The following is a 6,711-nucleotide window of genomic DNA, read 5'->3' on the forward strand; positions in this document are numbered from 1 at the left end:
AGAGACGTGTCGGCTCATGCCCTAGCTTAGCATCATGACTGGGTCATAAGTGTGTCAAGTGTAGTAGACAGAGTAATTAAGCTTGAAGAACAGACACAAGGAAGGGTAGAGGGTGGTTACCAACGAATGCCTTCCCCTTGCCGCTTTGGCGGTGTCTGCTTATGGCCCATTTCCTTACGTCCAGTCTCGCCCAGAGCAGGGTCGAACAATAGGTCAGGAGGAAAAAGTGGGGAGGGGGGATGTGGTTTAGGTTTAGGCAAAGGGCCAGAGTGGTTGGGATTAGTGGTCAAACTGAGGGGAAGATAGTCTATGAATAATATTGATTTTAGGATTAGGCATATAGGCCCGACTGGTTAAGTTTAGAGCTGGGACTAAGGGTAAGAGTGTACCTTAAGTTAATTTAAATTGTTGGAGTTGAGAGTAAAATAACCTTTTATGGAGAAGTAATTTAGGATTAGGCAAAAGGCCAGAGTGGTGCATATACCTCTCCTGTCAGCCAGTCCTCCATTTGTGGTCTCCTGTCTCCATCTAGTGGCGGCAGCTGGTAGTGCAAGTGCACCTCCTTTTCATTTGGGAAAAGAGGTTATGGTGACAGATAGTCAGTAGTTGTTTGTTCTCAAAAAAAGAGGTTTTTTGGGGAACAAACTAGTCCTTTATATTTGTTTTGAACACATCCTCAGTGATGGACCCAGAGATCATCGAGTGTTTCGGCCATTATCACCAGACACTCTCAAACCAGGGTGGCCCCAGCCGGGGATGATCAAGTCCCCGGTGTTGTGTTATTTTCTAAACGGTCCCAACTTGGGGAAAAGGACAGGTAGGTAGGTCAGGTCAGTGAGCTTTGAGGTGGGTACACATAGAGAGAGAGAGAGAGAGAGAGAGAGAGAGACACACAGACACCAATAGTTAAAACAGGACCTGTCAACAATGGGGGAAACCGGATTAAATCAATTATGAACAGCCATGGGGTGCTGTCTAATCAAAGGCAAATCCACCTCCCTTTATCCACCTGAGAGGCCTGAACTTAACTTTAAATCTAATTGAAATAGCTAACACAGAGGGACACACAGACACAAATAGCCAAAACAGGACCTGTCAAAAATGGAGGAAACCGGATTAAATCAATTATGAACAGCCATGGGGTGCTGTCTAATCAAAGATAAATCCACCCTCCTTATATCCACCTGAGAGGCCTGAATTAAACTTTAAATCTAATTGAAAAAGCTCAAATATACACAAACACACCCACACACTCACAGCCCAATAGTGTTAAACTTTAAATCTAATTGAAAATAGAATGGTTCTCATTTCCAGAGAGAATTAGTAAAGATGATTAGAGTCAGCCATCTTGTGAAGTGTATATTGAAATTATTTATTTATGTAAGTATTTAAAATTTATTTTTACACAAATGGACCCTGATATCTGGTCTCTAACATGTTAATAATCACACGTACTCACTCTCGATGTTGAAAGACCAGTATTTCATGTGGATGTCAGAGGATTTTAGTAGAATCTTAATACACATGCTCTCTCAGCCGCCGCCACATGTAATTACTAGCCCGGAAGTGGTATTGCCGCCCACCGGAAGTGACGTTAGATCCGGCGGAATTAAAGGTAACATGACCCTTAGCACTCATAGTGGTTACTCCATGAACTGCAAGGCAATTATAATATTGCCGCCAACCGGAAGTGACGTTAGATCCGGCGGAATTAAAGGTAACATGACCCTTAGCACTCATAGTGGTTACTCCATGAACTGCAAGTCAATTATAATATACAGTGTATTATAATAAAAAATCATTATAAATCCGTTCATAGACTTATATTAAAAATATTTTTTATATATCTATAATATTTTATTTTTAAACTCATTGTACCCAAAATGTATTTATCTATTTAAGAGTAAAGTTAGAGTGGTATATATTAAATTAAATCCAGATATCATTTCTATTGTGTTCTCAACCCCTTTCCTATTTTAAGAGTGAATATAAGCGGATGTTTAAACGCCTTCACTCAGTAGAATTGGTCAGTTGACCTCTTCTACTCTCAGTCTAACCACAAAGTTTCGCGGTCCGACTAAGGGCAAAGTTAAAAAGGTACACTCATAAGTAATTAAGGTATAATCTAAAGATAATACTGTGCCTTATTATTTTGTCCTATTTGGTCAGAAATCATTCCCATCCTTCGGTAAGTGAGCTAGGTTACCCTGGTGGTTCACCCTAGCTCTTCAATGATATATTTCATTGTATGGGAATGTTCTGAAAGATGCCCTCAGACAACAGAGACGAACTCTTCGCGGCAGCATAACTGACCCCGGCCTGAGACTCATAAGTGGAGTCATTAATTAATTAGATTTTGAAAGTAAAAATGTTGGATTATTTTGTTATTATCCTATTAGCAGTCCTTCCCAATCTGAGATGTGTCAGCTAGGTGGATTTTCTACCATTGTTCTTACTACACTAGCTATGAATGACAATCTCAGTTGTTCAGGAGTATTTTAAAAGAGGGGGCTTCATGACAGTAGACCACTAATCACTAAATAATTGATTGATATGTGGTGGGAAAGAAAACGAGCGACTCAGCCAATCATACTAAGTTTCGGAGCACGTCCCCCGTATCTCCAGGTTCTGGCTAGGGTTAGGTTTTTGTAAGGACCACCGGATCTCCCCATGTCGCCCGACGACTTCATGGTTATACAGAGATCCAAGGAGAGGCACGCGCACTAGAGACGTGTCGGCTCATGCCCTAGCTTAGCATCATGACTGGGTCATAAGTGTGTCAAGTGTAGTAGACAGAGTAATTAAGCTTGAAGAACAGACACAAGGAAGGGTAGAGGGTGGTTACCAACGAATGCCTTCCCCTTGCCGCTTTGGCGGTGTCTGCTTATGGCCCATTTCCTTACGTCCAGTCTCGCCCAGAGCAGGGTCGAACAATAGGTCAGGAGGAAAAAGTGGGGAGGGGGGATGTGGTTTAGGTTTAGGCAAAGGGCCAGAGTGGTTGGGATTAGTGGTCAAACTGAGGGGAAGATAGTCTATGAATAATATTGATTTTAGGATTAGGCATATAGGCCCGACTGGTTAAGTTTAGAGCTGGGACTAAGGGTAAGAGTGTACCTTAAGTTAATTTAAATTGTTGGAGTTGAGAGTAAAATAACCTTTTATGGAGAAGTAATTTAGGATTAGGCAAAAGGCCAGAGTGGTGCATATACCTCTCCTGTCAGCCAGTCCTCCATTTGTGGTCTCCTGTCTCCATCTAGTGGCGGCAGCTGGTAGTGCAAGTGCACCTCCTTTTCATTTGGGAAAAGAGGTTATGGTGACAGATAGTCAGTAGTTGTTTGTTCTCAAAAAAAGAGGTTTTTTGGGGAACAAACTAGTCCTTTATATTTGTTTTGAACACATCCTCAGTGATGGACCCAGAGATCATCGAGTGTTTCGGCCATTATCACCAGACACTCTCAAACCAGGGTGGCCCCAGCCGGGGATGATCAAGTCCCCGGTGTTGTGTTATTTTCTAAACGGTCCCAACTTGGGGAAAAGGACAGGTAGGTAGGTCAGGTCAGTGAGCTTTGAGGTGGGTACACATAGAGAGAGAGAGAGAGAGAGAGAGAGAGAGACACACAGACACCAATAGTTAAAACAGGACCTGTCAACAATGGGGGAAACCGGATTAAATCAATTATGAACAGCCATGGGGTGCTGTCTAATCAAAGATAAATCCACCCTCCTTATATCCACCTGAGAGGCCTGAATTAAACTTTAAATCTAATTGAAAAAGCTCAAATATACACAAACACACCCACACACTCACAGCCCAATAGTGTTAAACTTTAAATCTAATTGAAAATAGAATGGTTCTCATTTCCAGAGAGAATTAGTAAAGATGATTAGAGTCAGCCATCTTGTGAAGTGTATATTGAAATTATTTATTTATGTAAGTATTTAAAATTTATTTTTACACAAATGGACCCTGATATCTGGTCTCTAACATGTTAATAATCACACGTACTCACTCTCGATGTTGAAAGACCAGTATTTCATGTGGATGTCAGAGGATTTTAGTAGAATCTTAATACACATGCTCTCTCAGCCGCCGCCACATGTAATTACTAGCCCGGAAGTGGTATTGCCGCCCACCGGAAGTGACGTTAGATCCGGCGGAATTAAAGGTAACATGACCCTTAGCACTCATAGTGGTTACTCCATGAACTGCAAGGCAATTATAATATTGCCGCCAACCGGAAGTGACGTTAGATCCGGCGGAATTAAAGGTAACATGACCCTTAGCACTCATAGTGGTTACTCCATGAACTGCAAGTCAATTATAATATACAGTGTATTATAATAAAAAATCATTATAAATCCGTTCATAGACTTATATTAAAAATATTTTTTATATATCTATAATATTTTATTTTTAAACTCATTGTACCCAAAATGTATTTATCTATTTAAGAGTAAAGTTAGAGTGGTATATATTAAATTAAATCCAGATATCATTTCTATTGTGTTCTCAACCCCTTTCCTATTTTAAGAGTGAATATAAGCGGATGTTTAAACGCCTTCACTCAGTAGAATTGGTCAGTTGACCTCTTCTACTCTCAGTCTAACCACAAAGTTTCGCGGTCCGACTAAGGGCAAAGTTAAAAAGGTACACTCATAAGTAATTAAGGTATAATCTAAAGATAATACTGTGCCTTATTATTTTGTCCTATTTGGTCAGAAATCATTCCCATCCTTCGGTAAGTGAGCTAGGTTACCCTGGTGGTTCACCCTAGCTCTTCAATGATATATTTCATTGTATGGGAATGTTCTGAAAGATGCCCTCAGACAACAGAGACGAACTCTTCGCGGCAGCATAACTGACCCCGGCCTGAGACTCATAAGTGGAGTCATTAATTAATTAGATTTTGAAAGTAAAAATGTTGGATTATTTTGTTATTATCCTATTAGCAGTCCTTCCCAATCTGAGATGTGTCAGCTAGGTGGATTTTCTACCATTGTTCTTACTACACTAGCTATGAATGACAATCTCAGTTGTTCAGGAGTATTTTAAAAGAGGGGGCTTCATGACAGTAGACCACTAATCACTAAATAATTGATTGATATGTGGTGGGAAAGAAAACGAGCGACTCAGCCAATCATACTAAGTTTCGGAGCACGTCCCCCGTATCTCCAGGTTCTGGCTAGGGTTAGGTTTTTGTAAGGACCACCGGATCTCCCCATGTCGCCCGACGACTTCATGGTTATACAGAGATCCAAGGAGAGGCACGCGCACTAGAGACGTGTCGGCTCATGCCCTAGCTTAGCATCATGACTGGGTCATAAGTGTGTCAAGTGTAGTAGACAGAGTAATTAAGCTTGAAGAACAGACACAAGGAAGGGTAGAGGGTGGTTACCAACGAATGCCTTCCCCTTGCCGCTTTGGCGGTGTCTGCTTATGGCCCATTTCCTTACGTCCAGTCTCGCCCAGAGCAGGGTCGAACAATAGGTCAGGAGGAAAAAGTGGGGAGGGGGGATGTGGTTTAGGTTTAGGCAAAGGGCCAGAGTGGTTGGGATTAGTGGTCAAACTGAGGGGAAGATAGTCTATGAATAATATTGATTTTAGGATTAGGCATATAGGCCCGACTGGTTAAGTTTAGAGCTGGGACTAAGGGTAAGAGTGTACCTTAAGTTAATTTAAATTGTTGGAGTTGAGAGTAAAATAACCTTTTATGGAGAAGTAATTTAGGATTAGGCAAAAGGCCAGAGTGGTGCATATACCTCTCCTGTCAGCCAGTCCTCCATTTGTGGTCTCCTGTCTCCATCTAGTGGCGGCAGCTGGTAGTGCAAGTGCACCTCCTTTTCATTTGGGAAAAGAGGTTATGGTGACAGATAGTCAGTAGTTGTTTGTTCTCAAAAAAAGAGGTTTTTTGGGGAACAAACTAGTCCTTTATATTTGTTTTGAACACATCCTCAGTGATGGACCCAGAGATCATCGAGTGTTTCGGCCATTATCACCAGACACTCTCAAACCAGGGTGGCCCCAGCCGGGGATGATCAAGTCCCCGGTGTTGTGTTATTTTCTAAACGGTCCCAACTTGGGGAAAAGGACAGGTAGGTAGGTCAGGTCAGTGAGCTTTGAGGTGGGTACACATAGAGAGAGAGAGAGAGAGAGAGAGAGAGAGACACACAGACACCAATAGTTAAACCAGGACCTGTCAACAATGGGGGAAACCGGATTAAATCAATTATGAACAGCCATGGGGTGCTGTCTAATCAAAGGCAAATCCACCTCCCTTTATCCACCTGAGAGGCCTGAACTTAACTTTAAATCTAATTGAAATAGCTAACACAGAGGGACACACAGACACAAATAGCCAAAACAGGACCTGTCAAAAATGGAGGAAACCGGATTAAATCAATTATGAACAGCCATGGGGTGCTGTCTAATCAAAGATAAATCCACCCTCCTTTTATCCACCTGAGAGGCCTGAATTAAACTTTAAATCTAATTGAAAAAGCTAAGGTATATGTACCTGGTCTTTGTATTTGGGAACCTAAATTAGAGATCAGATGAAGGTAAGGTCTATTGATGTCACTAGAATTATTGGGATTAATACAAGAGGGATTAATAGAATAAAATACCATATAATTTAAATAAATTAAATGATCCGAAAAAAATCTTTATTTGCATGTTGTGGCTATCATTACCAGCAACTAGAGTGGTTTGTA

The 6,711-nt window shown here is 41.3% G+C and overlaps 1 protein-coding gene across 1 annotated transcript in view; it reads right to left on the minus strand.

The window, feature by feature from the left end:
• LOC307027468 (uncharacterized protein) overlaps positions 1-1,474 on the minus strand; it is a 29,315-nt gene extending 27,841 nt beyond the window's left edge. The window contains exons 1-2 of the transcript XR_013804656.1: positions 1,460-1,474; positions 485-562 (exon numbers count right to left, since the gene is read on the minus strand). The gene's annotated coding sequence lies outside the window, so the exon portion shown is untranslated. The remainder of the gene's footprint in view (positions 1-484; positions 563-1,459) is intronic.
• Positions 1,475-6,711: the final 5,237 nt, after the last annotated feature.

This window comes from Notothenia rossii, assembly GCF_949606895.1.
Source record: "Notothenia rossii genome assembly, contig: scaffold_64, whole genome shotgun sequence".
Taxonomy (NCBI): domain Eukaryota; kingdom Metazoa; phylum Chordata; class Actinopteri; order Perciformes; family Nototheniidae; genus Notothenia; species Notothenia rossii.